The sequence below is a fragment of the Aptenodytes patagonicus genome, chromosome 9 (assembly GCF_965638725.1).
Source record: "Aptenodytes patagonicus chromosome 9, bAptPat1.pri.cur, whole genome shotgun sequence".
Classification (NCBI taxonomy): domain Eukaryota; kingdom Metazoa; phylum Chordata; class Aves; order Sphenisciformes; family Spheniscidae; genus Aptenodytes; species Aptenodytes patagonicus.
The window spans coordinates 14,488,362-14,515,724 of NC_134957.1; positions in this window are offsets into that span (position 1 = coordinate 14,488,362).

Here is a 27,363-nt window from a genome sequence, read left to right on the forward strand (position 1 = left end):
CTGATCATGCTTAAGGAGAGAAGCTCACAAGGGCAAATTGGGACATAAAGAGAGGAAGAGAAACAGTTCCAGCTAGCAAGGACCCTTCAGCATGAGCAGAGATGAGGAGATGGCTGAGAAGAGTAGAAATTAGATACACAGGCAGATCTTCCAGGTAATGAAGAAAAAGAAGCTTTTCTTGCAGAATCTCATGGATTTTGCTGCTACACTAGAAAAACTCTTGGGTTATTGGGGTGCTAACTCCAAGGACAAAGGGTAGACAGATGCAATTTGAAGCTGTGGATGACTGAGGGTCCTGTAACTGGGAGAAAGGGTGGATTAGCTCTACAGAAATGCACTGAAAGCCATTTCTAGAATATTAAAGGAGTAAAATATGTGGATTGTAAAGTGTGAGATATTTTCCAAAAGCAGAGAATATAATCTAGCACAATTTATAGCTTTCTGGATTTGGCAACTTCACTGTGACCCTAAACAATACAGTAGATACTTTCTAAAAATCCTGTCTATTGTGTATATTTAATACTGACATTAAAAATATTTCCTGGCAGCAGACAGTTTTAGAGGGAAGTTATTCTGATTTCTCTTAAATGAAGTGTGATTTAATAGTATTTAAATAGCTTTTTCTTTCTAGCAAGAGACATAGCTTAGTGACACCAGTAAAGGACTTGTTCTGTTTCCTGACTAGCTCAGCTTTGGTGGAAATGAATGTACAGCACTTAGTTAGTCCCTTGATAAAAGAAAGAATGCAAGATGTCAAAAAGCTGGTGGTGGGAACTGTTCTCACTGAAAAGTGTCAGTCTCCAGCTACAGAGGCAGAAAAACTCAGGCTGAGTTTTTCTACTGCTACCCATGCTATGGTTCTGGCTACATGAGGCATTCCACTGGGAAAACAAAAATAGCAAAAAAAATAGACTGATGTTCTATATACCTGTTTTTTCTTTTTAAATAAAGAAAGCAAGCTCATCTTAGCAGAGCCACATTTCCCTTCAGGAAAATGGTTGAGTCATTTCAACAGTACCTTGGCGTCACTGGGAAAAAAGGAAAAAAAGAAAAAAAAGAAAAAAAGAATTCTGCAAATCCCTTGCCGTTGATTTTTAGCAGATTGGCCAGCACAGTGTGAGCATAAATAAAACCAGCTAACAATCACCAATGCACATAAACATTAAAATGCAGACAGTTATGACTTAAAAGAAATAAACAAAAAGGGCTGAAAACGCTCTGGGTTTCAAATCACTGAGTCAACATGGGTCATGTGAGAGCAGGCTAAAATGAACTGAGAATTATTCCCAGACAAAGAAGAAATTTTTGATAAAGAGAATTGTGCATCTAGTAAAATTCATGCCACCTGCTTCTCCTGACAAGATGCATGTTATAAAATAAAAGTGAAGGCCCCTGTGGACAGTTACTTACTCTGAAAAAAATATGTTAATGAAAGTATAAAGCCCTCTTATCCTTTTTTTGATTACATCAGATGGAAATAAGGAATAGAATATGACTTTCCCCTTGTATTGATTATTGCGTGCTTTTAGTTGTGAACACAGTGATAGGTAAATGCTAAATATTCTATTGACACCTAATAAATCATTCATGTTTTTTTATAACCAGTAAGTCAGCATTTACATTTGACCTTCTTCCAGCTAATACTGAACCTGATCCATTTGTACTAAACAAAATCTCAAGGACTGGAAGACATTCAGAATCTGCCGGCAAGGTCACGTTGGCTGAAAAATATATTTGATTTACACATAATGAAAAATTAGTGTCTCTTTCTCATCTCAGTGAAGTAGGTGAATAAAATGCAGCCTTTAAATAAGTGTTTCATACTCTCCTGTGCACTTGAGTCCTTAGAGACAACTTGAATACACATAAGTAGGAAACAAAATATATACTAAATGTGGTGTCATACAGCCTGTCACTTAAATCCTTATCAGCACCTGAGGAATGGAAGGCAGCAAATGCGATCCTAGCCTTTGAGAGGGACTCCACCGGCTATACAAGAAACTATAGATAAGTAATTGTGACTTTCAGGCAAATAGCTAAAAATCAGAATGAAAACTAGAAGTGGCAGATATTTGGATAACCATAAGGGAAGAAGTCATACAGCTTCTGAAGGCAGAAGGTATGTCCTCGAAGCCTCTTACAGTTCTTTCAAAGAGTCAGCAAGCATGTGGATAGGTGTAGCGTGGTCAATAAATTGTCCTTGGATTTTTAAAAGACCTTTTGACAGAGTACAAGAGGGCAGAAGAAGAAGGAAAGCTTTCACAGAACAAAAGAGAACAGTTCTCTTGCAGATCAGTAACACATTAAAAACTAAGAAACAAGGATAAAAAGAAATAGCCAGTATTCACAGTGGAGGATGGTTGCCACAGAGGTCCAGTAGTATCTGTTTTGTAAACACGTGCTATTCAGCATATTTATGAATGAATTAGAAAAGAGAGTGAACAGGGAGATAAAACATTTCCAGGTGATACAAATTATTCAGGATAAAATAGCAGATGAAATGCAATGTTGATTATTGCAATCAATAATAATAACCCCAGCATTTACAATACGGGATTCAAATTTTTTTACCAGGAGAAAAAATATTTGAGGCATTTCAGATAGTTTTCTGAAAATACCTGTTATAGGTCCAGAAAGGCCTGTAATGTTAAATACTAGAGAAAAAATAATTCTAGTAATGTTAAATACTAGAGAAAAAACTGAGAACAAATAAGAAAACATAGTACATCCCTGGTGTTCCTTCTATTTTGAATGTTGAATGAAATTCCAATAACAGCAACTTAAAGAGGAACACAGCAGAACACAGCAAAACTAGAAAAGATACAGAAAAAGAATTAGGAAGAGGATGAGAAGTATGGAACAGCCTTCACTTTGAAAGAATAGTCTATGACTTCAGGTTTGAAAAAAGATGATATATGACAAGCCAGAATAAAATCTTGAAAGACAGGCATTTGCTAGTTTGCGTGATACATTAAATAGTGCCTATATAATGATATACCCATATAAATGACTAGGCAGCAGATTTAACATAAATTTAAAATTTCAGAGTGCCACACAGTATTGTGGAGGCCACAAGTACAGCTGTCTCTAAGCAGTATTGAAGAACAAATTAAACTCAGAGGTCTGTAATCATCTGCTCTGCCTCCTTCTGCTCCTGAACTCTTTAAATTTATGACTGCTGGAAGAGGGAAAGCATGACTCTGCATATGTCCACTGTTACTCTCACCCCTATATATCCACTGCTGACCGATATTCACTATAGACCACTGAACTATTAGATACTGTAGTTCTGAAAGATCTTTAAAAAAAGACTCATATTAATATTGCAAAATCAAGCACTTGAAAGTTATGAAATAGCAGCGTTCAGGATGCCCTCATAACTGTATTTCTGCCCTCTTGTACTCTGTACTACTTTTTACAAATGTCTCCAGCCTCATTCAGGCTTGGGGTGGCTCACACTCCCCAGATGAAGTAACAAGTCAATATGACATTATACCCCCATCATTCAGCGAGCAGCCAATACAGTTCATTTACTATATGCCATCAAACACAAGCCCTGAATGCCGAATTGTTCTTTTCCCAATGGGTATGGGGACCTGATTGCCCCTCAATTTCACTCCCTAACTCTTCAGTGAAGTCAGAAAATATTATTAGGGGAGACAGGAGACAAAGGGATATCAATTATTGATTCAGATTCCCAGCTATCACAGGCACTTTTTCATATCATCATTTTCATTAGTTTCTCAAGCTCTATTTTGAATGCAGTTATGTGTTTTTCCAAGGAAAGTTGTATGGAAAAAAATCCAATTCACTGCTGACCGAGGAATTATTCTGGAATTATTCCAGAATCTGATTGCTTTTATAGTTCAAGTCTTTTTTCTAATTTATTAATGGCTAGTTTATATCCACTTTTTCTTGACTCAATGTGTGTTTAATTAGCTATCTCTCTGCCAGGGTGTTTCACAACACCCTTCATGTCTTCTCCCTTTACCTTTGTAGGTACTCATACGTTGCAGTTTTTCTCCCTCCTCCTCCCAGCCCTCTTTTTATAAGGCTCAACAAGCCAGGCTTATCTATTGTCTTCCCTTAAGACAGGTACTTTGTTCCTCTAATCATCCTAGTTATCATTCTCTGAACCTGTTCTGTTCTGAGTTCATCTTTCTTGCAGTCAGATGACTAGAGCTGTACACAGTATGATGTCATATAAGTCATTAATGTTTCTTTATTCCTTGGGATGGAATTTGATATTTTTTACAGACGCACAACTTCTTCAGCTTACCTAATGATTTTCTATGGGGGAGCCATGCCAGGTTACCTTGGGTTCCTTTTCCTTATTATAACAAAATCTAGATATTACTTGTGCTGTAAGTAAAAATAAGAGAATTGAGAGCATCCCAAAATATTTCATAATGAAATTGACAGAAAACCTGAATAATTTACACCATTTCTCTTCTAAAACCCAAAAGCTTTTAATGTAAAAAATAAAAAATGAAACAGATTTTTGTACTATCTTCTCAATTTTCATATGCACAAGGAGTTCATTGACTTGTATGGTTCCTAAATGACTTTGACATTTCATTAATGAGAAATATAAATCTCAGAAGAGTGAGGAAAAGAACTTTTCTTAGAGTGCTGGGAGTTATCTTGACCTACAATCACAGCCATAGTATGGTTCAGAAGGACACTACTAAACTATACTAATTAAGAGGGAAAAATTTATGCTCTTTGTGAGTATGTTCCAACTTTTTTTCCTTACTTACCTAGCAATATTTGTGAGTTCATCTGTTTTATGTCAGAAACGTATCAATAATGATAACACAGAAGCTTGAGGTTGGGTAAAATATAGGCTGCTGAGGCCTTTTAGGCTTGTAGTAGAATGAAATTTGGTCTTAAATTACTTAGCTTGAGTATTGCTGCTGTAGTTTAATCATATGTGCACATAGTGTTTGGTGCTATTTTGTATGGTCATATGTACAGGAAGCAGTTGTAACATGACAAATTTGGGATTCTGTCATAATAGCTTCATGATGATAGGAATTTTGACTTGATAGTGAAACAGAAATGGGAAAGGGTTGTAAAGAAATAATGATCACTGTCAGTTATTTTAAACTCTCTAATAATTTAAAGTCCTTGACCCTAGTTGTGTAGAATTTTAGTAATCTTGATGGCAAATTCCATGAACAGTTCTCCATTCTGGTATTGGATAGAGGGTACTAAAATTAACTGCATAGCCAATGTAATGGTGGGATTGTGAATGGTAGCACAAAGGATGCCTAAAAAACTGTTTATGTTCTAAATCTGGAAGCACATACTTAGTGGGATTGCTAAGCATAGGCATGTTAGTTATTTAATCACTGTTACAATGGTAGTTAGGCTAACATCGGTAATTAGGGTTGCATTTACAAAACTCTCTCAATCTTTAAGAAGCTAGGTATCTTTGTAAATTTATTTTGTTACCATTTTTGCAATGCTGGCTTCCTATGGGAGCTGAGTTGAGCATCCTGAAATGGGTGTAACTTTAGAAGCATACAAATCCTACTCACAATATTCTAAGCAATGAGGTTTTTATACATACAGACATATTGCCTGTTCAGGAAAACAAGGAGAAACAATTACTAGTGCACTGACACATGGCTGTTCTATCAGCAAATCCGCTTCTACTATACCTAAAGTCTTAAACTTCTGGGGCTTAAGGTAAAACAACTTATCTTCTTGTTTTTGATGGCTTGATATTAACTAAAATATTCTACAGTGCTTTGACATTTTATGTAATATCACCAGTCAGAGGCCTGAAAATTAAAAGAAAATCAAAGTGATTAGCAAAGTAATTAGGTGGTATTTAACAGAAGGGATTCAGTAACTACAATACTACATACAGCTCTGGACACTGAAAAGTTATTAAGTCCTTTATATAAATTTAAAAAGTGTAGTAAAATGAATGTACGTACTGGAAAAGATGAATTCTGCAATCATGGAAGTGCGCCTTTTTACTTCAAAAAAAAAGTTAAGTTTTGATCTAGGTGGCCTCACTTTTGTGCTAGACCAAATCCCAGACCTTAAAACAAAGTGTAGTTGAACTATTTGAGTTTCATTTGCCTTTGTCTCAACATTAGGGTAAGCTTCAGTTTCTCCAGCGATTCTGTGCAACTCTGTAAACTGTGTCCTTGTTGACTAGAAAGGTTTTATTTACCTGTCAGTAAACACTGTATGATTTTTCAAGTTTGCAGTGAATTGGAAACTAGGAGAGTTTTCTGAACACTACAATGTAGTCAAAGTCAAGACTCATATATTGGCTTTAGGTGCTCATTTACAAATGAGCAATTAATCATGTGAAATAGAAAGGAAATAGCTCCAGGTTTACGTCATACTGTTGTGATGTGAAGAGCTTCTCACTGACATGACTCTGCTGTAAACTGAGTACCAGCAAGACTGACAAATCTGAGAAAGCAGGAGCTGAATTTTGCTCTGTCTTTCCACATTGTTCTGGTTAGAATGGGGAGACTGTGAAAAACATCTAAATGTGTTTAAACCATCCAAAGCAGAAGAGAGAGGCATATCACAGGACAATGAATACCATGGAGGGACAAGACTTCTTTATGATGGTACCAAATAATTGCTATTCTCAAAAGACTCAGCAATAAATGAGGAAGAAAGCCTAACCTGAGTCTATTGTGCTGTGCAGGTGGCTCTTGGGAGAAGAAATAAAAGTATCTTTGATCATTTGAGAGTAGGCAAAGAAGTCAAATATACTAATACAGCTGTAATCCCATATTGGCAGGTCAGGGTAACCTAACATGTCTTCCCCATGTAACATCAATATTCTGTGAAAGTATTGAAGATACTACTCTAAGACACCTTGTGTCTTAGACAAACAAGGTGAGACAAACTATTTCTAAATTTATGAAACCCAATGGAGAAGACAAACCTTCAGGGCCTTGCAGAGGTTTCTGGTTGGATTTAGTTTTCTTATATTGAGGCTGTTAATATCTGTAAAAAGGATAAAGAGTATCTCAAAAGAGACTGCCTGAGAAGTGAAAGAGAATGCCTATTAAAAACATAAAAAGGTCTTGTTTCAAAAGTATACAGCATTATTTTAAAAATAAGATGAATGAATTATATCTAATTCCTGGCACGTAGCCCTGCAATAGACATGAATTTAATAATATTAAGAAATACTCAGGGTTCTTTTTAACAAAATCAAAGTATTGATTGAATTCAGTGACATTCAAACTATATCTTTGACTTTGTTAGATGTTAATCCATCATATTCTGCATATGCTGTGTATTCTGCAATAGAAATGGAATGTTCTTTACAACCCTAATATGTCGTCTCTTACCGTATAGACACAAACTGAATTTTCTAATAAGAGGTTTTCTTCTATTGAACAGTCAATTACAAAAGATTTCAAACAAACAGTAACATATCCTAAAATCTAGTTCTTTACAACAGAATTAGTAAATCTAAAGTCTGTTCCCCTCATTTTTTGTGAGCTGGGGCACAAACTGGTGCCTTGGTACTATCTAGATTCTGTCTGCATAAGTCTTGGCAATAAGGTGTACAGTTATGTGTGACTAAGGATGCACGTCTTTCCCTTATGCTGCACCATGCAATAACCCTCCAATTGTTAATTTTATTCTAAAGTTGCCAGAATAAATTATGTCCCTGACGGCAGTTTAGTAATGCATTCCTATAAAAGCTAATATAAAGTCAATAGAAAACAAAAGAATGACTCCTGTTAATTTCAGCAGGCCCTGGCTCAGACCAGTTCTAATTTTTTTTGTTTGTTTGTTTTAAATAGAAAAAAAGAAATAACTATAAGATACTACCTAAGTACTAATTTTATAACGGTGTATGTATATAGAGGATATATTTTTAAAGCTTGGAAGCAAACACCTAGCATATCAATTTTTTCATTAATGCAAGTTACGGATATGGATCACTAGAAGCATTATACTTGGGTAGTGGCAGCCAATAGTTTAATTCATCCAAAATAACGGAATGGCCACTCTCCCACTCTATTACTCCCACTGGCGTTAGGTCTAGACAATGTCACATCAAAGAGCAGCAGTTAACACCAGGGCAATCTGACACAAACCTGGAGCTATTTCCCTTTTCCTTCACATGATGAATTGTTCATTTGCAAATGAACACCTTGAGCCAAAATACTAATGCAGAGTTTGCCTGTGTCCTACTGTTTGGAAGAATTATTATAATGACAATACCTATTGATATTATGTAGGTGCCTGATGTGATTTGTCACTGGATAATTTAATTTGTTAGTAGTTAATATTCACAGACTACAGTCTTCCAAATTAAATCACATTTCAAGATGCTCAAATTCTATTAACCTTTGTGTTTGTTAATATAGGCTGTTACTCAGAAAACCATGTATTTTGTCAAGTCAGAGCAAATTTCTGGGAAAGGGGAAGACATTTTGATGAATAGAAGCAAAGCAAAGCCTATGCTTTTACTGTTCAATAACAGTCATTTCACACAGAGGAAAGTATGTTTTAAGATTGGGAATGTCTCAATGGTTACCATTTTTGTACCTGTATTTTCTGCTGCAATAGGAAAGACTTGCAATGTCAACACTGTGGCTTCAGATACAAGTGTGGCACATAGTTGCAGCTCCACAGGACTTAGCAGAGAAAGGGGATATCTGAAACACTGTGCCCATACTATTGCTCTGCTTTGGTGAGCACCCAGCCCTACACGGTGCTGAAATAATGATTTGCAGCTGACAAAGGCTGCCACCTTGAGAGTGATGGTTTAGGAAGGAATGAAATAAGCAAAATGTTAATTCCATTTCTGTAGAGCATAGTCCATGTTATAAAGCAAGAAAGGTATTAAACATATCCACAACAAGGCTGGCTGGAGTGAAACATTGCATGGCACAAAAATCCTTTCAGCACTCAGAATGCTAATCTTTTCATTCATTATCCTTGAATAGTAAGACAGAATTATCTAAATTACAGACCTGACCTGAAAATCTTTTCCTCATCACTGTAATTACACTAGTATATGTGAGAAGGATACATTATACCTGCCTGCAAAAAATTGCTAATACTTGTAATGCACCTTCAATATCTCAATCAAATATTGCAGCTCCTGAATACTTTTCTTTGTTTGTTTTGCCTTTGGTAATCCCCCTCATGCCAGTGCTGATGCTGATTTTGTCACAGCTAATAAGGCTGTATTTTTGCCTTTTTTGCAGGAATGAATGCTTCATTTGGTTTTAACACAGTTTCCAGGCCTAGATGAGCAATAAAAGTGTTTTGAAAAATGACACCCAAACACACAATGCATGAGCTTTAGATTTGGTTACAGGGCACTGTACACATGATTATAACATATCATAACTTTGAAGGTCATGCTTTCACAGTCTGCTAAGCGGAATCTCTTCAAAGCTATCACAAAAAATATTATCTAAGAGTGTGCAGGGCAGAACACCTGATGATTAGGCTCTGTATCACAAGTAAACCAGTTCATTTTTCTCTGTGCTATAACAAAAAAAACCTGTAAGCATCACAGTGTCTCCACAGATACTTTAATAAAAAGGCTAAATAAGTATTTTTAATAACTTTAGACCTTCAAAGCGAAAGACCAGGGAATTCTGGGAGCTCTGTTTTATCACGAACTTTGCAAGCAAGAGACAGCATTCTACAAGCTATAAATTGACATTCCCAAGGGAGTAGGAAAAAAACTTTTTGCAGTGTACATAAAACAGGTCAGGGATGCCAATTACAATATTATACCAGTGTTTCCAGTGCTGCAAGGGATTTCTAACTGTCTGAAAATAAAAATCTCCTTCAGAAGCTAACACCTGAGTGTTTTATTAGCACTTTATCTCAAATGGTAATGCTCACTCCATTTAACTTCTTGCATTTTCATTTGAATTTCGGTGGTTCAGGTTTCTCTTTCCACCCCCCCCCAAAAACATTTTGATTATAAGGATAGATACCTTGGAGCCTGACAGGAGAAATTAAAAAAAAATACATTCTAATTAAAGATGGCCAGCACAATTTGTATTTGTTAGTTGACCTGGAGCTTAACAAGATGTTTTATTCTATGTAGTCAAGCTATTAAACAATTTCTTTTGATTAAAAAATTTTGAAATCAACCAGAACACATAGATGACAGAAATAAGGATAAAAAGCCTTCTCCTTCAGTGAAAATGTATGCTTTCCTAATAAGTTAATCTATTTAGTGATGCTTCTAGGGGAAGATATTTCTATGAAACACTTCAGCAAATCACCCCTTGTTCCATTCATTCAAGCCTTTCATGTGTCATTATTGCTTAGTTTTTAAAGATCATATAAATACCATTGTCCTGTCTTTTTAATAGCATAAGGAACTTTTCAAACCATACCTCATTTTCAGTTTTTTCATTATATATTTTTCTAGTAAAAAAAGAACTAGTGCTTGCCAGGTAAGAGAGAAGTCTACCAATAACTGTAAGTTAGAATTTTCTCCTCTTCTCTCCATTTCTGAGTTGCTGATGTATCACTGAAAAAAATTGTCCTTACACTTTCTCTGTCAGTACTTTTCCTGGAAGCAAGAATTTGACATTCAGAGGATGTAACAAGGAAACTAATCTTCCTCAAAGTACCACCAAATTCACTCTAAATGTTTTTGTGATTGCTTCACTGAGGCATTTCTTTATTAGTGTGTTTATAGGTTTAGATACCAAAGATGGTTTACTAAAACACAATATCAAAAGGTAGGCGTGATAAAATTTCAGTAGGTAAAAGAAAAAAAAAATCCTCCTCTGCATCATGTAAAGCTGCTGGCCAGTGACCACCATTAACCAGAAGGAAAGAGCTCACTAGCTAGGTAATGGCTTAACAACACCAAATCCAAAAATAAACAACAGTGAGCGCTTCCCACATTTCCTGTTTGTTTTGATGGATTGATTTCCATTTCTGGAGAGAAACAAAAGACTTGTAGCAATGTAAAAATCTGAATTTTAATTTTCTTCTGACCCCAAGGAAAAACACCGTTCCTTGTAAGAATCCTCAGATTCTGTTGTTGTATTTTCAATTACAGTATTTTATGCATCAGCCTTAATAGATTGTCTGCTTAGCAGCAACATGAAGAATTCATCTAGAAAACTACATTTAGACTATTTCTTCACAAATAATATTATATTATAGGCAATACTTATGCTTAGAGAAAGCTTCAATGGTCCTCTAACTACAAAAACATTTGATATATGATCCTAGAAATCTTACAGGTGCAGAGAACACTTTGAGGAGGTTATGTGCATATCTGCTTTATGTATTCCTTATTTTTTTTTTTTTTTATAACTGAAAGAAATTTATTATATCTCTAAGAAAAACAATGCAAGTAGTCAACATATGGTAGTCACACAGCCATTTAGTACTCATTTTAAGTCCAAGTCCCTGACTTCTGACAGAGCTTCTTGCTTGTACAGGAAAAATATTCCTAATGTCCATATTCCTAATTCATAGCTGTACATATAGAAATTTCTACGAGTACAAATACATATTCTATATACATAATTGCTTTCCCTAATTGTAGATGTTCCTAATAGTCCAGCCCAGAGGTACAACATTTGGGTCTCTCCAGATCTTACTAGCCTTAATTTTCTAGTTTTAGGGTTGATTCAAAGCTGAAAAGAGCCCACTTCATTTTTCTGCAGCTTCACTCAGCTTCTACTCTGTGGGAGTCTGAGATGATTCTGCTTCCATAACAGGCTGAGGCCGCCTCATGTCACCAAGCAGAGCTAAACAGTACATCAAAGAAAACTCCTACATAAAGTGCCCAAAAGCTGAGTGTGTGAGTGGGGAGTTATCTTTTAAAGCAGCTACACATTTTACACGTGGAAAAAGATCTTTAATAAACACATGGTGAAGAGAGCACTGTAATCGTTTAATATTAGAAGTCAAAAGTCACAGCAGTGCCCAAGCTAGCCTGACACTCAAACTGAGATGACCATGTCCTATCACACTGAGAGACCCACTGGAAGGAGGAAAGGCAGGATCTAAGCGCACAACAAAGCTCTAGGAGTGTTCCCCCTTGTAGTCTCACTACCTCTCCTCTATGGCAACAGAGCCCCAGCAAAACTCTAAACAGGCATGGTTAAGGTGCCCTTTGTTTATAAAGAAATTTATTCCTAATGAAGACAGCAACTGGGAGAAAACTGAAGCTTCTCAGGAGACTCCATCACCAGCATGAGGTGTGGCAAATTATAACCTTGATTCTTCAACACCAGGGAATGGAAATGGTCTTGGATCTAGCACCAGGAGAAAAGCATTGCAGCCCCAGATGCAGGCAGAAAGGATGAGGGAAGGATGCAAGGAACCATATCAACATCCATCCCTTGGAGATAAAAATAATGTATTTACATTACAAGATGTTGACGTATTCTTCTTTTCCCCCATAGTCCATGTTTTCACATAACAAGAAAAGGTTTTCTCCCAGGACCACCTACACAAAGACCTTCCACAGTCTAAACGCTCAAATACTTGCTCTTTGTGATACTCATATTTGTAAAGTACTGTTTTCCATTAACTCCTGATGTAACAGAATCATTGCCCTCCAGTCCTACGGAGCATGCTTAGTAACCTCTCTAGATTGCATAGGCATCTCTTTGTATTACCAAAGATGTTTTGCAGTCAGTTTCATAGATGACTTTTCTTCCATTCAGTTTACCAAATTAGTTACAAGATTTGGGTTGTATTTCTTGTTCAAAATCTCATACATTCTGGATGTAGCATGTGAGGCATCTAGATAAGGGGCTTTCACCTTGGAGTGTCAAGGGTACAGATTTTCTCATGACTACAAAATCAGCCTTTTAAATGTGAAGGCAGCTCTTTTTAATGTGCTTTGAGTTAAGTACAGCTGCCACCAGTAAAAGTTAGCACTGCAATGCACTTTGCGTGCCAGAAATTACCTCCCCATGGATAAGCAATGTCAGTGCAAGAATACAACGTGGGTGATGATAAGCAACAAGGAAAGACAGCTTTGGCATCATAAAACAAAGTAGATTTAATCCTAGTTCCAAAGTGTATGAGATCATAAGTATCCCATTTACACGAAAAGAATGTAGAAGAGAATGAGCCCCTTCAGCTGGGAAAGGAAAAGATCAAATATATATATATTAAGAGAATCCTATGATAGACTGACGCTTCAGCTGGGGCTGATAATGTGAGAACCACACTGAAGACAAAGGATAAGTGGATTAATAGATTCTGGTTTGGGAGACACTGCAGAGGGAGAACTGGCCCTGTGATGGCAGCAGAACTTGATAGCAATGGAGGCATTTCACATTCACATGCTATAAAATACAAATAGATAGGTCAATTGTAAAGAGACAGAGAAAAAACACACAACACACACACACCTCCCTAATAGTAAACCATTTCTAGCACACAGTTTTTAATAATGCTGACTTTTACTGATACCCACAATCTTGCCTACACATAAAAATTGTTGTCTTTTTAACTTTTAGAACAATATAACTCCCCCTAGTGTCAGCATTTTAGTGATAATAGCATAAAGGAGTTTATATGTGTGTAGATTTTACCTTTACTAAAAGGTGAATAAAATACCCTGGCACTTTGATGGCAAAATGACTGCAACCACTCAAGGGACAGTACTAACACAACTACAGCAGTAAAGAAGAAAACAAATCACAACCCTCATCAAAGAACAAAACTGGTAGACCAGTCCTAAGCCTCTCAAGCACGCTAAACATAATTGTTTGCAGAACATAGAAAGCTCGTAACACAGAAAGCTCATATAGCAGCTGAGTTGTGCAAGAACAGAAGGATTTGTAAAGTCCACATGGGATATGTGTGTTTGGAGAAGTTTGTTCAGAGGGAGACTGTTGCCACAGAATGAAGCATTCATTCATTTAAGGATGCAGGCTGAAAGGCCGTTGATTGAATCCCTGAGTCTAGATAATAACCGTCCTGTGTGTTATGTCAACTGCCAGGTGAATTATATGAACAGTAGGTGTAAGTCTGAATAACTTCAGATAATATGGGCACGGGCACAGAGCAAAGGCAGAGAAAAATCTATCAGTTCCAAAAACCTTTTGAATAACCTTTCTTGTAGGCAAAGGATGTTTACCCATGTATTTTAGAGTAACATCACTGTGAACACAAAAAGCTCAGTGTATCGTATATATGCATGGGTCAGTGGACTCCTTTAAATACTTACATTTGCCTATGAGGTTGATAAGTAGCTTTTGAGAAACAAGATACACAAATGGTTTTCACCTCCAGCAGTCTATAGGGTTCTAGGGAGACAGTTGACATCTCTTTGTCCTCAGAAATAAATAACATTAAATACTCCCAATAAGGAATGCTCACAGTACTCCTAGTTTGAATATAGCTATGAGACACCATTCCTCACTTAGGCATGATGGGCTACAAACAGATGTGTCACGAATGGCAGCAGAAATTATGTCCCATTAAACACATAGCAGCCAGATATGCAAATTTAGCTGAAGAACACTCGACAGTTAGCTAGTAGACTATAAACTATTACAGTCGAGAAAGCTGTGAGATAATATTGTACAACACGCAATTACTAAAGGGGAAGATTAAAGGGGAAGATTAGAACCAGTGAACTCAAGGGGCATATGAAATAGATCTTATTGTCTCAATATATTATCTTTTACTATGTCTCATATGTGAATATTTTGTTGTGTAAGATGTACTGTACAGAAGAATGAAGGGAACAACTAGGTTAGGGACTGGACTGGATGATGCAGAAATCCTGCAAGTGCATTTTGTAAGATTTTGGTTCCAAATGGTGAAAATCCTATATGTTCCTCACAGAAGGTGGCAGAGGATACTAAGCCTTACAAAAAGGTCCTTGATACTTCTGTTTTGCATAAAAAGATACTGTTGGGAGTTTTATTTATTTTTATTTTAATTTTTGGTTAAGGGATGCACATGTCAGAAATAAAAAAAAAAATCTGGCATACGGGTTATTTTTATTCATTCTCATTAACTGGAAATATCACTGAGAGTTATTTCAGAGTCATTTCTAAAATCACTGAAGTAATTAGCTTGAACTTTGCAGAACTTTACAGCCAGCTTTTCTTTCCTCTAGACTTATTCAAAGGTGGCAACCACAATGCTGTATTGCTAAACATCACCTTGCAGATTTGTGACATTGTTTTGTTCATAAATTATTGGCTGCTTGGATTGATGTAGCAAAACATCCAGCTCCTAAAGCAGTTTGTGATCAATTTTCTACCTGCATAGAAAGTTCGTTGAACAGAACAAAGGACCTAAATCTGGCTAAAAACATTAATTGGCTTAAGACTTCTCTCAGCTATTTGGAGCTAACCAGTAGTATAAAATTAGAGGATCCTCATCCTCTGCCATTTATCCCTCCCCCTCACTTCAAGACTGGAGTTGCATTAAAATTGGGCAAAGTGTTGTTGCGCTCTGACAGCTCACAATATATACATGGGTCCTTGCAAACAACAGTCAGACAGTCATAAATTAGACCAGTGTATAGGTTGCTCTAAATTACTGTACATTTAAAGAAGTTTAATGATGAGAGAATGACAGCCAATTCTTTGGGAGAACCCCCATTCCTGAGCTGAAAAGACCTTGGCACAAGAGAGAATCTCGCTCTTTTTCAGTGCTTCTACACTATTTTTAGAAGTCATCATTCTTCCATGCTGAGAGATCATTTTCTAAGTCCTCTGTGTTGCCATAGCAAAAGCCAGATTTTTTTTCCCCCCAATGCCTGACAAAAAAAGTCTGTGCAATATTACAGAGAAAAAAGTATAAACAACAGTTTTAAAATGACTCCAAATATTTTCCTGTATTACATAGCTTCACTTTCTGAGCTACATTAAAATACAGTTAGTCGTATCAAGGGTGTAAAAATATGTCTGAATTCTTTCTGTTATCAGACCTGGGGATTCTGAAATGGCTAATCTTGCCTCATGACTTTGAAAGTTTTGTGAACTGGGAAAGAATGGCTCGTGTAGAGGAGGACACACTTCTCAGGCAGACATTTTAAGGGATGGATTCTATTCACTTACAGCTGTGGTTAACAGAAAATCAGGACAGCTAGCAATCACAAAGAGAGAAAGACTACTACACTAAACTAATCAGAAAAGAAATCACAACTTTCTCTACTTGAAAGAGCCTAAGTATTGGAAAGTCATACCTGGAACTGCCTAACACAAATATAGGATCTTACTCTTTAAATTTGTCCCAAAATACTTTGGAGAGTTAAAAAAAAATGCACAGTTGCAATTGTATTAAGATCAGTTTTAGACCAAACTTAGATCACTAAGTCCTGCATGCACCTGGGGCTGAACATTAGAATTTCACCCCATATTATTAATGTGCGATATAATAAGGCCTCAGTCACTGAGCTCAGTATGTAATTAAACATTCAGCAGCATCGGATGTTAGTAACACAAAAGAGGACAGAATGCTGTAGCAGACACACAAACACTACAGCTTTTAGTATATACCAATTTGCATTCTAAATAGGCACTTGACTTTTCCTCTGTGACAGTCTCACAATTGATTAGATAAATATTTTGCAGTAAGCCACCAGAATGTAGGGGCATAAATCAAAGTGTCATTTTAAAGACTGAGAAATCCTTTAAACAACTAGAAGAGAAATACTGTTGTTTGAAATAATCCATTACTTCCAAAGTTGTAAAGTCTTGATCAAGCTCTAGCTCTGTGAACACTACAACTTGGCTGACCATTTTCCACAACCAATCTTTCATTCTTACATTTTTCACACATGATTGTCCATATGGCATAACTAGAATGTAGAACTTCTTGATACGCTAAAACCTTCTGAAAAGTACTAATTTATGACTATGTATGGAACAAAACAATAGAAGTAATATATGTTAAATATAAGTAAAGGTGCAAAAAATGGTTATTTAACTATCCTGCATGTGTCTGCAAATGTAGCTCAGATAATAATAAAAAAAATTCCACATACCAAAATGAAGGCCTGTAAAAACAGGAAAGAATTTGTTTAATATTAGACTGTGTGTGAAATGAAGGTGGCCATAAAATAGTAACCTGACTACAGCCCTCATTTCTGTTACCTACTTTTGACAGTCCGCATAAGGGCTAGCCAATATTTCAGACTTTGCACACAACAAACTTTGCTGCTAAAACGTTCCATTAGGGGAAGAGCTGGCTTGAGTGAGGAGATAGTAGTTCTTCCTCCCTAAGCCCTGGGCATGTGGGGACACAAAACATGCAGCATCTGTTAAAGATGTTTAAGGAAAATTGTTTCTCTTTCATGCATTGAGGAGATTAGGAGGTATGGCATCTTGTGACAGTGACTAACTGCCGACCTTGGCTGTACAACTCTACAGTCCCTATTTAGAAAATCTGTCCCTCAACATTCAGTTTCATTGCACAGTAAATAAGGTCTTTGAATAAATAATTTAGTCTTGTTTCCATTCTCTCTTGTGGTTTATTGTAAAGTTTGCTACATGTTTTCACAGAATCACAGAATAGTTGAGGTTGGAAGAGACCTTTGGAGGTCACCTTGCCCAACCCCCCTGCTCAAGCAAGGTTACCTACAGCAGGTTGCCCAGGACTATGTCCAGATGGCTTTTGAATATCTCCAAGGAGGGAGACTCCACAATCTCTCTGGGCAACCTGTGCCAGTGCTCAGTCACCCTCACAGTAAAAAGCATTTCCTTATGTTCAGAGGGAACCTCCTGTGTTCAGTTTGTGCCCACTGCATCTTGTCCTCTCACTGGACACCACTGAAAAGAGCCTGGCTCTGTCTTCTTTACACCCTCCCTTCAGATATTTGTCCACATTCATGAGTTCCCCGACTGAGCCTTCTCTTCTCTAGGCTGAAAGGTCCCATCTCTCTCAGCCTGTCCTCATAGGAGAGATGCTCCAATCTCTTCATCAACTTGGCGGCCCCTCAGCAGACTCTCTCGAGTAGCTCCCTATCTCTCTTGCACTGGAGAGCCCCCAGCTGTACACAGTACTCCAGTACTCAGCAAAGAGACGACTTTTAAAATTTAAAACTTGAGTTCTGTCTAAAGTTTAACTGCTTCGTAAATGTGGATTTTAGGAAGCTTGTAATTTGTAAGCTATTAGTTGTACGTCAATTAATTGCAAGAAATTTCTGATGTAATTGATTATTTAATCTGTTTTAAGAGGTACTGCATGATTTAAGCAGACAATACAAGACATTCTTATCACTTAGGGCATTTAGGAATTTGAATAGACTACCCAAGGCTGTCATTAGTAGCTGAGTTTGTGGTTGGCAATGACATAGACTCATTGTTTGCAGAAAAAGAAAATGTACATTGTCATTTTTCCAAAACTACTGTGGATTTTCAATTGCTGAGCTGTGTTTTTTTGTTCTGTTTTGTTTTTTTCCTTAAATTTCCCAACATAAATAAAACAATTGAAGGCCAAGTTTTTTGATGATGACAACCCATGCAAATTACATTTTGTACAAAGTTATCGTTTAGAAAGAACTGGCCTAGTCCAGCTCCCCTGCCCAGTTCAGACTGAATTGGCATTATTCACCAACACCAGTTATTCACTAAGGAAACTGTATTCCAACAGTGGTTTAAGGGTTGCAGATGGAGTGGAAAGCAGCTCAAGAAAAAAAAAAAAAATTAGATCTTTCCCTTCCATTGCATACAAACACAAAAAACAGTAGATGAACTTGGACAGCTTCAATTTACATTATGTGACCTTCACTTATTTGGCATATTTGGGATGTGACTGAGATAGCATCCTAGTAATTTATGAGTTGTTTTAGCATGAAAAATGAATTGTCTGGGAGCTGATCCTTCTAAGCACTAAAAATAAACAAGCCCACTTTTCAAGCTATGCTAAATACTGTCTCTGAATGGAAAGCTGTGTTTATCTGAGAGCTGAAATCCAAGACCGAAATGGACTAAAATAGTGTGCTGATTGTTTTCCTTACGCTGCACACAACAAACAATGTCTGCTTATTTGTTTGTGTTTATTTTGTATTTATTAGTAGGTATTGCATAGAAAAATGGCAGGGCACCTGATTTTGCTTGAGAGGCATTGGTCACCTATAGGCTGTGGTAGCTCTGTCAGGAAGAACTAAATAATGCAGCTCCTACCCAGGGTATGGTTTTTTTAGGCAACAAGAGTGGATCGCGCTCAGCACCAGGGTTGGCTCCGTATGCAGAGCTGCACTGACCATGCTGGTCCTCCTCCTGCCCATAGTTGCTTCCCCGTGCCTCTCGCCAGCTGGTAGTATCGTCTGAGTGGCCCTTCTTATTTCCAACTACTGTGTGTTTTTGTCATTTCATTACAACCCATCTCTAGGGGAGACTGTGGGAACAGACTCACTAAACTTTTTCCATATCATCTGTGCACAGAGGAACAGAATCCATAGGGTTTCCTTGATGAGAGAGAGGTATGGAAATAAAATTTGTGGAAACAAAATTCCACTTATAGAAAAGTTCAGGATATTGGAGAGCACCTTGCAAAATCAAGCCTGTCTTTGCTACTCCATTATACATGAGCCAGAAATACAAACTTGGACTCATCCAAATATCACTGAATTCAGGAGGTTGACTTCCCAAATCAGACCTTTTTCATGCCACATTGACACAAGGTAGGCCAATTTTATGTCTCTCTGAATCACTTAATCTTCCACTAGTATTCCAAAGCATGAGCAGAGCAATACTCATAATTAACAATTGTGTCACAGCCTATAAAAGGCTCTCTGCTCAGGAAGCTGACAACTGAGCAGAAATGAGCCAAACACATGCTGTTAAGGGCCCATTGTTCTTATGCTGAACAAATATGAACAAAAGCTGGAAAACTTTTGAAAAAAAAAAAAAAAACAAAAATGAAGTTGTAAAAGCCTAATGATAGTTGATAGAAGTTTGGCACATTCAGAACTTATTTCTGATTCATCCGTGCATAAATGCCACATTTAACTTCTAAAGAGACCCAAACTGTAGCTTTATCTCTACCGTAGTGATAGTCATACATCTAACACTCAGCTTTATCTATTAATACATGCTTCCAGAATGTATTAATCCCAGCCTTTGACCCTAATTTAAGGCATGGCTGCTATTTTCAGATATTAGGTACTTCAGATTTTGTCCCCTAGTCACGCAGAACATGACTCAGATATTCACAACCTTAACTGAGAGGAGCAGCACTACTCTCTTACAATTAAAATTAAAAATCTTCTGCACAAAAAGGAATGAAATAAAATTCTATCTAACTGTCTGTCTATCTCAAGGGGTTAGAAAATGAAAGAAATTTAGGCAAGTTACTGTTTCAGTCCTACATTTCATCTCTTTTTATGTTATTAACTATTCTTTTCCCCACGGTGACCAGTCATAGAGACATTGCTACCTCTGAATCCCAGGTGCCTGACACTTAGTGTGATTTGTCCTGTATCCAAAACTCCAGCTTTGATTATGAAATCAGGAAGACAGAATAGCATCTTTTTCTTCAAACATCATTAGTGCTTCAGCAGAAAGTAAATACATATCTTAAATATGGGGAATATGTGTATGAAACCCATGTGTAACTTGATTTCTTGTGGCTACATTAACAGCAATTGTGTCACTCATAAGATCAACTGTGCCTTTTAGTAAAACACTGTAGAATAGGTAAATCTTCCAAAAGATACTAAAGAACCACAACTTTAACTGTGCAGTTGTACGGTTCTCCCCTGTTTATTACAGGATTACCTCTGTTATTATTTATATCCCTCCAGACCACAGGAAACCACTGAAGTTAATAGAGTTAAACAAAAGTGAAAAGAAAAATGGACTCATCAGGCAACCTTGGAGCCCATTAACGAGGCACTTGCTTCTGCTGTGGAAATCATTCAGGCTCAGTCACAACTTGCCTGTCCACAGTCTAATGGAAGGTACAATTAGCAAACAACAACCATAGAAACCAGGTGGGCCAGCACTGTGAGAAGTTGCTGTATTCCTGTCCTAATCCAAAGTGATCGTCTTCTCCTAAACCATTCCTAACAACTATTTAATTAATATATTCTTTAGAACTATTCATTCCACAGTCCATTTATTCCAATACTTAGCTATTCCTACAGTTAGAAAATTCTAGGTATGTCATCTGAAATTTCCCTTTTACAGTTGATTCCCATGACCCATTTATGGTCTAACATTGTCCCTACCGGTACTTATTTTTCACCACTAATAAGGAAGCCTAAAGATAAGTAGGACCATAGTTATGCTCCTTATTCAAGTACCTAAAATCAGGAATGATTAATGCAGGTGACAATGCTTACAATATTTTGTTGATATATAAGCAGATGAGTATCTGTAATGCACAAATTCAGGTAGCCCATTTAAAAGGCCAGTCACCTTAGACTCTGCATCAAAGGAGAGAGAGCCTTTTTCAGAGAGTGATTCAGAGCAGCCCTAGCTTCGCTGCTTTGAATTACTCTCTGGTGAAACCTTCTCTGTTGACTATACAGAATGAGGTAAGAAAAGTAAACCATACAGCTACCTTTCCGTATGTCGTGGTTTAATCTCAGTCGGCAACTAAGCACCACGCAGCCGCTCGCTCACTCCCCCCACCCGGTGGGATGGGGGAGAGAATTGGAAGAGCACAAGTGAGAAAAAACTCATGGGTTGAGATAAAAAACAGTTTAATAATTGAAATAAAATTATAATAATAATAATATGATAATAATAATAATACACAAAGCAAGTGATGCACAGTACAATTACTCACCACCCGCTGACCGATGCCCAGCCAGTCCCCGAGCAGCGGCCCCCCCAGCCAGCTTTCCCCAGTTTATGTACTGAGCATGACGTCCCATGGTATGGAATGTCCCTTTGGCCAGTTTGGCTGTGCCCCCTCCCAGCTTCTTGTGCACCTCCAGCCTTCTCAGTCAGTAGAGCATGGAAAACTAAAAAGTCCTTGGCTAGTGTAAGCACTACCTAGCAACAACTAAAACATCGGTGCGTTATCAACATTGTTCTCATCCTAAATCCAAAACACAGCACTGTACCAGCTACTAGGAAGGAAATTAACTCTATCCCTACCAAAACCAGGACACTGTATTCCTGTGTTTTTCTGGGAACTGAAGTTAAGCTAACTGATGTAAAATTTCCCAGATCTATTACTCTTTAAAAAAAAAGGCCCTGTGTTTGGTGTCTTTTAGGTATTGGAACTTCAGCTGGCTTTTCCATTACAAAGTATCTGCAATTGCTTCAGACAGTTATCCAAGGAACACAAAGCTGTCTTACATCAAGTGTAGCTCAGCTGAAGACACACACAATGCCTGAGGACCCTAATCTGTGCCCTTACCTCTTTGCCCTGAAGATAGTCACATTTGTCGTCTGACACTTTTAATGTTTATGGAAACAGGAGGCACTCAGTGCAGGACATCTCAACACTGTCTGCTAGTAACTTCCACTCTCCAATGCGTGTCTTTAAATGAAAACTGAAACACAATTTCAAACTGAGCAGCAGTTGCTCAGATCACACTATTCCATTCACAGGAGCTCTTCATACTCCAGTTATTCAAACAGAAATGTAGGTTGTTCTAATAAGCTGTATCACATGCCAAAGTAATAGGCACAGTAGCATTTTTTTCCTATGCTTTTGGCAAACCCAAATAGTAATGCTTAGTGCTACCAAGAAAGTCAATAAAGAAAACACCAAATTGGTTCACCATTAGCTCCTTATTAAAGTGAATTCGCTGTCCCACTGCTTGGGGTCCCTCACTCCAAACTGAGGTACATTTGACTGCTGCAATGCTTATACTTCAGAGTAGGAGAATTTCTGAATACACAGTTTGTCCTACATAGTAATAGAGTTTTACAAAACATTTCTGTACTCAGTCAAGACCTCTCTCGATCGTTTCACTTTTATGTAAAGCCTAGGAGATCACAGTTACTCAATTTACTTAAAAGTTAGTCTCAATGAAATTTGGAAAGCATAGTATAGCAGTTTTCAAAGCAGAATAATTCCTCTATTCACTTAAATACTTTAATGTACAGTGATGTTTGGATAAAACTAGATGTGGATTCATTGCCAGAAGTATGGCAAGTCACAGCTCTCAAAAATACTGTTACTGGTTGTCTGCAAACTTAGGATGATGTTATTTTTGCATGCAGGGTATTTTCCTGTAACTCAGTTCTCATCTGCAAATGGTAATGACATTTCTTCATTCCTCATAATTTGTATGTCTACCTTGTCTCCTAGAAACGCCAGTTATTTTTTACATACACAGTCTCCTAATATGCATATATTTAACCCACCCACATATGCTATCTAGCCTTAATCTAGACAGTGACTGTCTCTTTTACCATATTTTAGTTGACTCTGTGGAAATCACCGACTTTAGCTCCAAAGTCCTTGGTTCCATGCTTGCTATTTCATCCAGGCTGGCTTCTGTCACCAGCTGGGATTCATTTGTTGTTTGAGCCACTATGGACTGAAAAAGTTTATGTCATATGCAGAGAGGCATTCCCAAAATTTCTGGACAGTGGTGTATACTTGCATCTTCTCTGCACCGTCTCTGACGTTCAAGGGTATGAGTTATAGCACCTAGACAGAGATCCTAGCTCCACTATACAAGCTGTAGAAACTTTTAGTCTTTCCACAGTATCAGGCAAAATGAAAGCTATCTATCTCACACATGATGCCTAGTGTGGCAGAGTCATGATTTAGTTGGTCCCACTACAGTGAAAGATAATTATACAAGTAGTATTTACTTCAAATTTCAGAACCACTACATTGCTCAAGTCAGCAATTTATGTGCCCTTCATTTTGAATGAGAACTACAACAATATAGCTCTATAATATAGCAACCTGATGATTGTATGCAAACAACTACAGCAGAAAATTTACAGAACCATACATACATAAAATAGACGAAAAACTTATAAGAGTATTTCCCTTTGAAAATGAAGTTAAGGCATAAAATGCAATCATGAATATAATGAAAATGGTTAACTTTTTTAACAGTACTATCATTAACTGACAGCACAGACACTTGAGAGTTACCTGTAATTTAGTTTCCATAAGAGATGAATTTTTTGTATTCTGCATGGCTGATTCAACAAGTAGAAATATCTGCAAGGTATTTGGCCAGTTAAAGATATTGCAGGCTGTCAATGAACCAATGGAAGGTCTACCATGACTGGGAGATGAGATAGTCTCTATTTCACAGCCTGAAGTCCAAACCACAGACTTCCTTATTTTTCTTCCACTCTCTCACCATTACATTTGCATTAATTCAGCTTTGGTGATGTCTGTTGCGACGAGAAGGCTAGCCCTGACAGTCCCCTGGTACTCTTGCTGCTTATAGGGCCAAGTCATCATATCTAGGGACAAATAGATGAAAATTACGGTCACCTGTTCTACCTGGCCAGTGCTGCTTTCCCCAACACAAATGTCCTTGCGATCACTGCAGCAGTGAGGAATTTGAGGAAAGCAAAAATGTACATCTCAGGAAATGCAATTCTACAATGAACCTAGAAGTCATTCCTGAAAAACAGACCAGTAAAACTCTACAGGATTTTGGTGGATATTGTGGTTTTGATTTTTTTTTCAAAAGGCAAAAATGTTCTTTAACAAGTTCAGTTTCACAGTTTCTTGCCAAGATATGCAGAAAACATCTAGACTATATGCACAGAAAATAGGAGCAGAGCTGTGTGTGCAGGGGACAGAATGGAGCATATTAGGAATGAAGGATTCACTCTCACAGCCCTACCTCCAGACTCAGTCTTAAGTTGGACATACAGTCCTCATAAATTTTTCTTCACCCAATTTTAAGCTGCATCAAGGAGCTGCATGTCAGCATAAACCATTGCTAGGGTTTGAATTCATAAATATAAAAAGTTACTGAATCTGCAGACCTCAGGGAAGTAGATTACATTCTATTTATACTCATGGTCAGATTCTAACCTCTACTTTAACAGCCTCAAATTACAGTATGTTTGCTGGTACAAGTAATTTCTCTGTTTATACCAGTTTATGTGAGGTCAGACTGCAGATGAGAGAGGAAGAATGAATGGATTAGTGTAAATTTATACTACAGTTTCAAGATATTGAAGCAGACTGTGAAAACTCCCAAATTAAAACTGTTCTAAATGGAGTTGATTTATTTATGATACTTGTGACAAGAGAAGGAATCAAAAAATGGCTGTAAGACAAAATTTTCCTGCATAAAATCTAATATTGTCTCAGATCAACATTTATAATTTCATTTTTGCCTTATGATATTTTAACCCATATTTAAATTGCCATCTGAGAGAATTTCTAATCTTCCAGGAATAAGTCAGCCATCCTTTAGTTATAAGAAACCCCATATAAGTACTGTACATTTAAACACATACATATAGCATATAAAGTTTCAAGGGTATGGCATACAAGTAAGTCATTTTAGATCAAGCTGATTAGCTTATCAAGTCTGAATCACTTTCCTAAAAGCTTTTGCTTACAAAAAAAGAGTTTGCAAACTCACAACGTACAAGATCATAAGTCAACACACCAGGCAGCTGTGTGTCTAACAAATAATTGACAGAACAACATTCTTAATTTATTGTAATTTCATATTCTGTATTTTTAAGTTTTTTAAAAATCAATCTACATGGGGGCATCAAAGAAACTGGGGGAGAACATGCATTTTCCATTGCCCAACAGCAATCTTTAAATAACTGACTTACTCCTTTTCTTCAGTAAATAATCACTTCAACAAAATTCAATGCAGGGTCTTGGTGGATTAGTGGATTGTTTGAATCCAGATTTTGGTGCTACATATGGTTTGCTCAGAAGGGACTAAAGGCAGAGGTGTTGCAGGAAACAAAAATACCACCCAGCTCCCAAGAGAAAGATACCAGCTTTCCCATGGTCTGTGTTGGGATGAAGATATCTTGAGACAAGAGGACCACAGTTAAATAGGCTTTTCTTTCCCCGATTGTTGCTTCCTGAACAGTTAGAAATATAAACCTTAGAAAATAGAAATAAACTGAGGGCTTGCACAGCACCCAGCTGAATTACAAGCACTTCAGTATGGACTGTTCATCTTTGTTGTTGTGTGGGAGCTAGTCTCAGGAGAGGATTAGTATTCACAATGAAACTCCTGCAGCCATTGCCTTTCCACTGTTACAATATAAGAATTATTTCCTTTAATGATAAAAATGATAGTGGCCCCTAAAGAAAAAGATAGTTGTAACCTGTACTGCCAAAAGCTGATGGAAATAAAGTCCCTACTTCTTCCTGATAAACACTGCATGACAGGTGCCAGCTGTGAAGCAACATTCCCAATACGTCCCAGCAGCCACACTGCTGGTTCACGTGTTGAAAATGTCCTAGATGCTGAAAAAGAAATGACCAAACCCTCATTTTTAAGATAATGCCTACTTTGTAACATTTTGTCCTGCAATGATACCCTGCTGTGTGTGTAACACAGGATATTCATTGTTCATAAACTCTTAAGTATGTGCATGATATGTTTCAGAGCTGTTGTCTCTAATCTGCCCCATCAAGCCTGGCAATAGATAGTCTCTTCAGTAAGGACATAATGCAGCTACTCTGATGTAATTCTAGCTGTATCTACCTTTGAAAAGGACTAGAGAAATACATAAGACTGTTATCAGGCTGGTAGCTCAATTTTCTATTCTCTAAAGAAAAGAAGGTGTAAGATATCAATCCCAAGAAATCTCACTAAACACGAATAGATGTTTCAAGCAATTCAGAAAACATTTGCTACTAAGTAGAAAAAACTAATTCTCTATCATAAAAAGATTCAGGTAATTGTTCTGACCTACACTGCCAGTTTCAGAAGTTTGACTTCACTGTTACTTTGAAAAATTAGGAGCTGATTTCTTAGTTGTGAGCTATGAGAACAAACACCAACCTCCCACTGTACAACAGAAAACTACAATTCCACTACAATTTCTTCAGAGCTTACCAAAAGGAATAAACTGAAGTGTAGTACACATTATTCTTACTGAACATTCACGTTCTAATTGAAATTAGCAGATAAGCTTAACAACTAAAACCTACCTAACGTTTTACAGTATGTACATTAACTTCTAACTTTAGGTTGTTTTTTCATAGATATTAATGTAAATTTCTGCTGAGCCAAATCTTAGATATTATAACCAAGGTTTTCTTGACAGAAATCTTACACATCTGTTCTGCTTCTCTTTTACACCTCTTGACAAGGCATTAATATTTTAAAGTTGAACACTTGCCCCACTCTGGCTTCTGCACGGTGCTGTGGTGCTCAGAAGTGGCTGGAATGTCGTTACCCATCCTCACTACTCATAGCACATCCCAAGGCAAGTCCTTCTGGATGGATAAGGGATCCCAAGATGCATCCTTAAGTGCTCAAATCTTTGATATCACATAAAAGAGCAG